The 11,817-nt window shown below is 39.9% G+C and overlaps 1 non-coding gene across 1 annotated transcript; it reads right to left on the bottom strand.

Annotated features, from left to right (window-relative positions):
• Positions 1–11,498: 11,498 nt before the first annotated feature.
• On the bottom strand, positions 11,499–11,580 carry trnal-aag (transfer RNA leucine (anticodon AAG)). The gene has a single exon. It is a non-coding gene; the product is annotated as a tRNA-Leu (tRNA).
• Between the last annotated feature and the right edge of the window lie 237 nt (positions 11,581–11,817).

Consider the following 11,817-nt stretch of genomic DNA (forward strand, 5'->3'; position numbering starts at 1 on the left):
AATTTGTGAGTATTCTGCACTGTTAAAATGCACAGGTTTTCATACTTTTTGGAATTCGTAGCTCAAGAAGTGACTCCTGTTTCATTTTCTATTCACCAACTCGATTTGCATTCCGCCCCTCACACCTCACAACAGAATAACAAACGGCTTCATGTGCCACAGCATTCCCCTGTAGATTCGGTTTGCATATTGAATTAGGTGACCCCGAATGAAATATTTTAGTGTTGGCTCAAATGTGAGGAATTTCATGAACCCTCAAAAAGGAACGCTTGCAGAAAATGCCAGCAATTCAAAGCGTGTAGGCAGCATGAACAGACCAATTCTGCAATTTCTTTTATCACTGGCGGTGCTTTTCGATGGCTCTGCATTAGAAATGAGAAGTGCTGAACTCTAAACACATTCTTGCCATAACTTCTACTACTGCTGCTACTTCTTCGTCCTCGAAAAAAGAAAAGACAAGCATGTTTTAAATCTCAAAATGATCTTCTGGATCCACAAGAAACATGTAAATCTGATTGATTCCGCAGTATTTTGGATGTACTGTACTTATAACTTCCATCGAAGAGAGATTTCATCAGTTGCATGAAATTGAAACTTTCGACTTTTTGTCTGGTATTGAAAATATGTTAAAAAAAAAACATAAACAATTTTCTAACGAACAACTCATGAATTATTGCCAGGATCTATATTTAGCGTTTGGTAGTGATAACACTGCAGATATTGATTGAGTAGAAATTTATGATGTATTAACAGCTTTATCTGAAGCGAGAAGTCCTAGAACGCCATCTATGAAGTTTTAGGATTCATACCAAGAAATGCCTTTTGTTTCCCACCCCAACTGCTGCTTTGGCATTACACATTATGTGAACATTACCAGTTTTGGTAGCTTCTGGGCACGATTTTTCTAAATTGAAACTTATTACAAAATTCTTGTAAATCAGGACTAATTTTAATATCAAATGAAATTACTACAGAAGAAAAGGCTTAACTGAAATATGAATAAGACTATGCAAGCCTAAAAAGTAGAACAATTCAATTTCTATAACTTATTTTTAATTTTTTTAGAAATTGGCTCACACACTGGAAGAGACTAACGTTTCTCTTTGTTAGAGTATGTGAATAACAGTTTAACCCCAAATGTTTGTAGTTGTGATTCTGTTAAAATTCAATAAATCGTCTATCAACAGTAAGAAATTATAAAGAAAGAAAAAAAATGTTTTATTACATAAACTATAAGACAATGAAGAGAGTTTACTTCGCTTTTTTTCTTTTGACTTATGCGTTCAGGATCCGAACCCATCTGTGGACGGTTGTGTTTCTTGAATCTCTTGTAATCATCAAAAGTCGTTGTTTTGTGCTTCAGTTTTTTCTCGAGTTGTACCGTGGATATTTTATATGATCAATACTTTACATGCTCTTTTGCATTTTTCTTCACATACAGAAAAAGTTCAAGTTGTTCATATCACTGTGCTGCACATTTACGCTGGACCACCTGTATCAGTAGAGGACACGCAGTGAGGAATTCGTGCAGCTTTCAGCTCAGTGCGGAATCCAGAGGGAGGGCTCGCTCGCTGAATGATCTCTCAGGAAATCCCGGGTGAGATTCAAAAGGTAAACCTGGCTCTCTATGAACACGAGCAAAGAGTTCTCACTCAACAGAAGATTGCGATGTGAGTACAGTAATATAAAACACCTGAAGATGCCAGGGATTGAACCCCGGACCTGTGGAGCAGTAAGTGACTTGTAACGCTGACATAAGAAATACTTACATAAAGTGCTTTTACTGACCATATTACAAATCACAGGAAGTAAGGTCTTAAAACATTGGGCAGTAGTGGGATTTAAACCCACGCCCCTGAGAGAGTGGAGCCTAAAATCCAGCATATTAGACAATTCAGCCACACTACCTCTGGCCCCTTCTCCTTTCCTCTCGTTGCTGAGTATAGGTGCCTTCATGCAATTGAGCCAGGTTTGAATCCCAGCCAATACATCTCCAAATCTTTTCAAATGAATCTGTGATCTTGTAGCACATCCTCTGAAACCAGCAATCGAAATTGGAAACGTCTTCTTCAACACTGAAAAGCTCAATTAGGACGAAGCAGTTGTACACAGGACAGCAGTACCGTATGTGTTCTTGATTGATTCAGACTCGTTCGCAGTGGTTCTTGCTCACCAAATAACTTAAAAGCTGAGGAAGAACGCTATGAAAAATACTAATCAAAATACAAAATAATAATCATTATTAACCAGAAACAGCAGAAAAACTGGTCACATTTGTGATTATGTCGCTTCTTTGCTTCAGCAAGGTCAATAAAGGACTCTCTGAAAGTAGTAAAACACTAAAGAACTGCAAAACTGAATTCAAAATCATATTAGGAATTCTGAGTGATGCCTGCTGACATGCAATCCAATACGGATGTTGTCTTTAAATAAGAATTCTCTATGTTTCCCTGCCTTTTCCCTGGAGTGAAACTATTGGATTGAAGGAATTCTTATCACAGGTTTACAAGGTGCCGTTGATATTTGGATAAATCTATGAACTCGTGATTTTTATATACTTTAAATATCGGCCATATGCACAGAATAAAATGACAGTACTAATGATTTTTCCTGAGACGAAGCACAGCTTATCTTTCCAAGACAGCTGATAAATGCAAGCCAGTGGATACTCTAGCAGAACATGGAAAAACGTTCAGCTTTGTAACCAACAAATTCCCCATTTAGATCTGACATGTGAGGTATGCTTTGTGATTGCTTGAAGTGAAACCCACAATCTCTTTGGAACTTAGACAAGTTATTTCTGATGGAGCGCTATGCGGAAAGACTTAATCAGCTCTACCCCTGAGGATGACTCGACTTGAAAATGCAGAACATTAACGTTTCACAGATAATAGGAGCACAACCGACATTAAAATTGAGGGCGCATTGTGATTTGCACTGACTCAAAAGTGATCTTGGTAGACAAACTTCCCTGCTGAAGGTGGAAACAAGAATTTGTGTTGAGAAGAAGAAACACTTTTTTCTCCCTGCTTTGATGTTAAGCTGATAAAGTAGCTTTTAACACATTGCTCCACTTGGTGGTTGTAACACAAAAACTTCTAGCAGCAGTGGGATTCAAACCCACACCTCCAACGAGACTGGAGCCTTAATCCAGCACCTTAGACCACTCAGCCACACAACCCACTATGCCCTGTCTCTTTGTCTCATTACTTTCCCAGAGGAAGCCGGGTGGCTTTTGCTCTTGTCCGACAGTGGCGCTATGACTATGGAACCGACTGCACCTGCTTTTCCTGAGATGCTTCCCCTCTCATGGTGAGATCTCGACTTCTTTAACACCTCTGGATACAGTTCTTCTGTGGATCGGTTATGTGGGAGACGGCACTTCGATACTAAGATCGAAAGTGATCTGAAACTACCCAGCTTTCAATCTCTGAGGTAGTTGTCACTAAACTCGGACGTGATGTGCCGTGTGCCATTACTTTTGTTGCGTTCAAGAGTATTCGTTGCGTGAGCTCCTCACTGCATGTCCTGTACTGTACTGTGATTTCATTTAGAGTACAGCGACTAGAATGCCTTGAATGTCTATGTAACGAACAGTTCTTTCCGGACCCTATGCGGAGGACAGTCCGACGGAGTGGGGAGACACTAGGGAAACGTCATGCAGGAAAACGGGGCTGAAGACAAGGGGGCGTGTCCAAGGTGCGCTGGTGCACGGGGGAGGTGTGGCCGAGGCGAACAATCCGAGAGTACTCCTTAGGGAAAATCCAAAACACAAGGGTAAGTCCAAAACCAGGAGATCCATCAGAAGAAGGATTAAAAACCACGAAGGCTTTCGGCGGACGGGGAACAGGAACGGGAACAGAGGTTAAAACCTTAATGGGACCAGGCGCTTCCTGGTCCCGGACTCGCACGATATGGAAATCAGAGCAGAGCCCGGATGAGCGTCAGCACCTGGCTTTTAAGGTGGGCTGGGGATAGGGAGCAGGTGCACAGAATAAAGACAAGTGAAAGGGATGTAGCACCCTTAAGGAGGGGGGACTATAATCGTGACAGTCTATCAGTATGTATATATATAAACGCTAAAGAACATGTAAAGTGATTAACATTTCCTTGATATAGATTTTCTGATTATGTCTTGGCTTCATTTAATGAATTTCCTTAGTGACAGATCATTTCTTTCCGGTATTTTTTTCTGGTGCTGTTATTGATCGCATACAAAACATTATTCTCATAAAGAACATGTCACCTACAAAGTCACTATGAAACTGGTATCAGAAAAAGTTTCTTAATATTTCTTTTGATTAGGATGCAAGTGAATTTGATCATTAACTATGGAACTTCCCACAGTTGAGAAGTGTCCAAGTGGCTGTCAAAGGACAGCACTTTGCTGGCACTGTGAATAGTTGGCGAAAGTGCCTATCTAGTAAACAAGAGATCCTGGGTCCGATTCCCAGCGGTGCCTTTCTTCCTGTCTTACTGTACAGAATTTATCCTTACGGGCAAATCCCATGCCTTTTAATTCAGGTGAATGCAAGTGTTCGTTTCCTTTCTGGAACAACTTGTTTTGAAAGAAATCTATACAGCTTGCGAAAGATGAAACACAAATCGTGCTTATCAGTGAAGAAGAGGTACTCCCAGCAGGCCAGCTAATACCAGCAAAGTTTTTTTTTCACCCTTACCCAGAGAATGGAGAAAAGCGAGGCGCCTGTGGCTCTGCAGTGTAATCAGTTCGCGAGTTCGGTGGTTAGCTGAAAGAGTGGTAAATGGAGCTCGCCCCAGCCCGTCCTTATTCTTTTAAAGAGGATAAAAAATGAACTTCGCCGCCATTACTACAGATGCAGCCATTCAAAATGGGTGAGGTATTTCACGGCATACCCCGGTGGGCGTGTCACGGCATCACGCGGTATCACGCATTTCACGTGTGTCACGTGACTAACTATCCGGCGTCGCCTTGTAAAACCGCCAGGGGGAGCTTAACCTCTCATGTACAGCATTTGAGCCTTTAATTTTGAACTGTGTATTATAGCATGTTAATCATCAGTCATTAAAATGTTGGTATATTTTATGAAAGCAAGATTGCTCAGTTGGACAAAAGTACACAACCTACCTTTATCAGAAATATTTATGCATCAAAGCCTTTACTGAAGATATTACTTAATAATTAATAATGGATGACTTTGGACAAGCTGTATACTCAAAGTATAATTTCTTTAGCACATTTGTACAAGCACTTGGAATCTGTCCAAGCCATACTTTGTCAGGCATTTTGTTTTACTTCAACGGGCATAAAAACTTCCTTGCTTTTAACAGGGCGTTTCATAATTTCTAGCTACAAAAATGATTTAAAATGCGACACCTATCATTCAACTAGAGCTTAAAATATCACAAGGAAAAATACACACTGGTATTCCATTTCTCCCTAAACATTGTAAGCTTCGAAGTCTTTAACTAACGTGATACCGGAGTCAACAAGCATACTTTTAGAATTTGATTAAAAGGGAATATAATATGGAATCGCGTATCTAAAGAATTTAATAACGGTATGATTATATCCGTGTACTGCGGCAGGGCTATGTAGGGCTGTTTCACCTGCCTGATCACGTGAGCTGTCTTGTAGCCTACTGGTCTAGGTGTGTGACTACCAACTAGCAGCTTGTGTGTTTGATTCCAGCTGGTGCTGGACTTTTCATTTTTATTTATTTATTTTTTAATCGTGTAACATAAACATATTACCGTATGCAAACTGTACTGTATACAGTATGTATATGTATATTTAATGTCTTAACTGTGCCCATTTAATTGAATTAAAAAAATTATTTAACACGAACATTAAGCTGTTTACATCTTCCGCCTGAGAACAGTCACCCGTTGCTACCCAACGCAGAATGGTGATTGGCTGACACTATCTGACACCCCTCTGATTGGAGAAAAAAGACGTGCTGGTCTGCAAAACACACTGTGCCAGGAAGAGGATTTCTTTCTATTCAAAACGTGTATTTTAAAAGTTTAAGAAGTAAAAACCTTACAGCGTACACAGATTTCTAAACTGATCAGGATCGTTATCTTTGTCTTATGCATAATAATGTTCACCGCTCTGTCCAGCAAATTAATAATAAACTTTATTTTATATAGCGTTTTAAACAAATAAGTAATTAGATTGCTCATAAACCTAATCACTTGCTTTTTCTTTTTATTTAGGCTCAGATTTCAACTATAGATCGTATTATTAATAACCATAATAACAACCAACCAACAAAAACAACCATATAAACATAATGGTGGTGCTGGACCTTCCAGTTTTATTTATTTATTTTTTAATCGCGTAACATAAACATATTACCGTATGCAAACTGTACTGTATACAATATGTATATGTATATTTAATGTCTTAACTGTGCCCGTTTAAGTATTGAATATTCATATCTAATTTTACCACTGAAGGGAAATCTTAACATAAACATACGGTATATGGCTGGTCTCGGTACTTTAAAGAAAAAAATACACACCGGTATTCCATTTCTCCCTAAACATTGTAAGCTTCGAAGTCTTTAACTAACGTGATACCGGAGTCAACAAGCATACTTTTAGAATTTGATTAAAAGGGAATATAATATGGAATCGCGTATCTCAAGAAATTAATAACGATATAATTATATTCATGTTGCAAAAGAACTGCAACGGACATAAAAACTCCCTTGCATGGTTTCATTACAACCAGAATCGGTCTTGAGATATTTTTAACTTGATTTACAGTATTTGAGAGGTATGTCTTAACACCGATACTACAGTGCTTAAGTACTGCTCACGTATATGTTTCTAGGTTTATATTATGCATTTCATACGGTCAAATTACTTTTGAGCAACTAATAAGAAGCGCGAAACGGTATGCGTTTTACTTTCGTTTTGTGCTGGGACCCGTGGATTGATTAGAGATATCAAGTACATACAAGTCATTTTTTAAATGTTGTAGTTCGTCTTGAAAAAATGTTACATCATGAGTACATCATCTATCAACAATTACACAGGTTCTGTTTCCAAATTGCGGATTTTGGTTACGTAATATTATTTTCTAGATTTCACGTTGTGAATATGATGGGATGTCTGATGGGATGTTTCTAAAAATCCATCCTCTGTAAAACGTCTTCTCTAGTTGTCCTGTATATGTATTCACTAATGAAGCTGTGTGTTCTGAGCCTGGATCTCTACATTTCTGTATGAACCAGCTTAGAGGGCTAAAGACAGCTTGTGTTTAAATTGACTTGATGTGACTTGTTCTGTGCCAAGTCACATTATTTTATAGCGTTTTTAAAGCGTTATCAAATACGGTGTTACTGTAGTTTACTGAGTCCCATGTCACATGGTCTGTGATTGAAACCTGTAAAACCGGTTTAATTCGTCACAGCCAGCACTCTTCAGGTGTGAGGGTCTTCTGCTCAGAATGAAACGCTAAAATGTTTGTGTATATAATGGTAGTGGGGGCGGGGTGTGTGGGAACAGGTTTGGTTGAAATTGCATTGATCTATGTTCTTCACACCTGAAACATTTTCTCTGAAAGCATTTTCTTCGCAGTTTAACTGATCTTGTTACAGCATGTTACAATTTACTATTATTAACCATATTAATTTTAAGTGCTTAATGTAAAATCTTGTAAAAATATATTTTCATTGTTCAAATATACATTAAGTCTGACTATCATAAAATAAGTTAAATACAAAACTAAAGAAAAAATAGGGTTAAATATAATTCAAAATATTTTGCTAACAATGTTAACTGTTTATGAATAATAAAATGTATTAACTAAGGAGTAGGATGGCACTGTTGTTAGTATGTTTTTTGTTTTGTTTCTTTTTCATAAATGCAACAGTAGTACCTGATGTCTCAGTGGCTTTCAAAATTAAATTATGCATGCAAACCTGTGAACTAGAAAGATAACTAAGATATCCATCCATTATATTCCATAATATCCATAAAATATATGGCGCTGAAATACAGTATGTGTGACACATAAAAGACACCAAGGGATTGGGTGAGCTCCCATCACAAAAAAAAAAACTGCGAACCTGCACTACAGCGACCATAGTACAGTATGGAGACCAAGGCGTTTTACGGGAAGAGACGGGGTGCTTCTGCCGCCCCAGCTTCCAAAGAGCGAAGGGTAAGCAAATACAGCAGACTTCATCTGAAATACGCGATTACAGCGCATATTACAAGGTATTATTGCCGTTTTGAATTTTAAATTCAATTATAATTATTTCTTCGTAGCCTGTTCTTCAAGAAAACACCGCACGGGCGAAACGATCTACCACCAGGACAGTAAAAAAGAAAGCGGTAAGACGGAAAAAAAGAAAAGTTTATTTTGACTTCTGTTCCGCGACTGATGAATACTACTGTGTGACTTTATTTCTTACATGAATTATGTTATTTTGCCACAAGCCGTGGGTCTCTGCTCTCGGCCACTGGCCAGGGTGCCAACCTGTAGAAGCAGCACCTGTATGGAGACATTTCGGCAGCAGCGGGAGCATTAAGATGCATTACTGGGGAGGATTGGGAGGCTAGAGTTCCAGCAGTCAAACAGTTGAGCAGCTGTCTCCCGAAAAGTGCCTCTCCCCGCCGCGCAGGTTGCAATGCCTGGCGGAAGCTCTGCCCCCCGCAGAGCACACACCGCCTCAGGACACTCCATCCCGGCCTCTCAGTTCACCACCGCGCAGGAATCTGTTGATGCTGTCCCCACCGGCTATCTCCCCCCAGGAAGCACAGCGGAATTCACAGATGCCAGTGGGACGAATAATTCTCCCAGATGTCCAACTGCTACCCATCACCCAGGAGATGGAGGGGGGGTTGTACTTGCAGTGCATCGGCATAGACGGGAAAGCAAGAGCCGACCGCTACGCCGCCCTCGTGTTTCGAAATCTTGTGACTTTTGAAATTTACTGGGGGTGGACCACGTCTGTAAATTTCGATGGGTCCAGAGGCAAAAGTGCCTTGCCTTGCAATCTCTGGGAAACCATTAGTACGATGGTGAATCGGAGATTCTCAACCCTTGCTGCGTACGACTGGAAAAGAATTCGTGATCGGATCAACGAAATGCTTCGTAGGAGGAGGCGGTCTTTTCCTCTTGTCTAACAGTCTGTCCAAAAACAAAACATTCCTGTTAGACAAGAGGAATTGAAAAAAAAGCAATTTTGTCAATGAAAACCGGTGTGTGTGTCTCTCCCTGCTGGATGTCCCTCTCACAAACTGCTGAATGAATAAAATAATTTTATTGAAAACGAGTTTGCGATTGTCTGGTCTTTAAATTCTTGAGATACGCGATTCCATATTATATTCCCTTTTAATCAAATTCTAAAAGTATGCTTGTTGACTCCGGTATCACGTTAGTTAAAGACTTCGAAGCTTACAATGTTTAGGGAGAAATGGAATACCGGTGTGTATTTTTTTCTTTAAAGTACCGAGACCAGCCATATAACGTATGTTAATGTTAAGATTTCCATTCAGTGGTAAAATTAGATATGAATATTCAATACTTAAACGGGCACAGTTAAGACATTAAATATACATATACATATTGTATACAGTACAGTTTGCATACGGTAATATGTTTATGTTACGCGATTAAAAAATAAATAAATAAAACTGGAAGGTCCAGCACCACCATTATGTTTATATGGTTGTTTTTGTTGGTTGGTTGTTATTATGGTTATTAATAATACGATCTATAGTTGAAATCTGAGCCTAAATAAAAAGAAAAAGCAAGTGATTAGGTTTATGAGCAATCTAATTACTTATTCGTTTAAAACGCTATATAAAATAAAGTTTATTATTAATTTGCTGGACAGAGCGGTGAACATTATTATGCATAAGACACAGATAACGATCCTGATCAGTTTAGAAATCTGTGTACGCTGTAAGGTTTTTACTTCTTAAACTTTTAAAATACACGTTTTGAATAGAAAGAAATCCTCTTCCTGGCACAGTGTGTATAGCAGACCAGCACGTCTTTTTTCTCCAATCAGAGGGGTGTCAGATAGTGTCAGCCAATCACCATTCTGCGTTGGGTAGCAACGGGTGACTGTTCTCAGGCGGAAGATGTAAACAGCTTAATGTTCGTGTTAAATATTTTTTTTAATTCAATTAAACGGGCACAGTTAAGACATTAAATATACATATACATACTGTATACAGTACAGTTTGCATACGGTAATATGTTTATGTTACGCGATTAAAAAATAAATAAATAAAAATGAAAAGTCCAGCACCAGCTGGATTCAAACACACAACCTGCCAGTTGGTAGTCACGCACCTAGACCAGTAGGCTACAAGACAGCTCACGTGACCAGGCAGGCGAAACAGCCCTACACAGCCCTGCCGCAGTGCACGGATATAATCATACCGTTATTAAATTCTTTAGATACGCGATTCCATATTATATTCCCTTTTAATCAAATTCTTAAAGTATGCTTGTTGACTCCGGTATCACGTTAGTTAAAGACTTCGAAGCTTACAATGTTTAGGGAGAAATGGAATACCGGTGTGTATTTTTTTCTTTAAAGTACCAAGACCAGCTATATACTGTATGTTTACGTTCCAAAATTAATATCGTTTATGGCCTTCACACGCGTTACAGCATGCTCCTATTCTTTTTATGCTCAGCTACTAAGATTTCCCTTCAGTGGTAAAATTCAATATCTACAACGGGCACACTAAAGACGTTTACAGTAAGTCTTTCTACGACAGACCAACGGACCAAGAGTGCCTGTCGGTCAACCAATCACGCACCGCGGTACCCCGTGTCATCATACCTGCGGTATCTGTACCGCGTTGTCTGTACCGCGCACTTTGAATGGCTGCATCTGTACCAGCTTTAAAAGACTGGCATGGGCACGGAAAAAAACAGACTACAGATGACTTTTCTGGAACCGAAGCAGAGATTCCTTTACGAACCAACTGATAAAGCTCAGCCAGTGAATACTGTTAACAGAATGTGAAAGCACGATCAACTTTGTAACTGCAACCACAGGAAAAACAGCAAGAAGCAGGCTCCATTCCCCATTTAAATCTGTCGTGCGAGGCATGCTTTTTGCACGCATGAAGTAAATCCCACGATCGCTTTTGAACTTGGACAAAGTACTTCCAAAAGAGCGCTATGCACAAAGATTTAACAAGCTCAACCCCCGCCAACGATTCGGTGTGAAGAAGCAGAACATTCAAGTTTCACAGACAGAAGCAGCACGCCAGCACAGCCGACATTAAAACGGAGGGCACACTACGATTTGCATTGACACAAAAGTGATCTGGGCAGACGTCGTTCCGTGCATAACGCAAAAAGTGGCAAAGCGCTTTTGGGTTGAGAGGACGCAAGAAGGTTTTTGTTTTGTGCCTTGATGTCAAGCTGAGAAAGTATCTTTAAACACTTTGCTTAGTTTCTCGAGAGACTGCCAAAAAGTAGTTCCCTCCCTTTCATCTGAAGCCAGCTGAAAGGAGGTCTCAACAGAAGCACCTGGCAGCGGTGGGATTCGAACCCACGCCCCCAAAGAGACTGGAGCCTTAATCCAGCGCCTTAGACCGCTCGGCCACACTACCCGCCGTGTGCTGTCTCTTTGTCTCATTACTTGCCCGAAGGAAGCCGGGTGGGTTTTGCTTGTCACCCGGCTTAGTGGCGTTATGTCCGTGGAACCGACTGCACCTGCTTTTTCTGAGATGCTTCCGCTCTCATGGCGAGTTCTCGACTTCTTTAACACCTCTGGATAAAGGTCTTCTGTGGAGCAGGTTTCAGACCTCTGCGTACAGCACCCTTGATGTCATTTTATTTTTACAGCA

The sequence above is a fragment of the Lepisosteus oculatus genome, chromosome 14 (genome assembly GCF_040954835.1).
Source record: "Lepisosteus oculatus isolate fLepOcu1 chromosome 14, fLepOcu1.hap2, whole genome shotgun sequence".
Classification (NCBI taxonomy): Eukaryota; Metazoa; Chordata; class Actinopteri; order Semionotiformes; family Lepisosteidae; genus Lepisosteus; species Lepisosteus oculatus.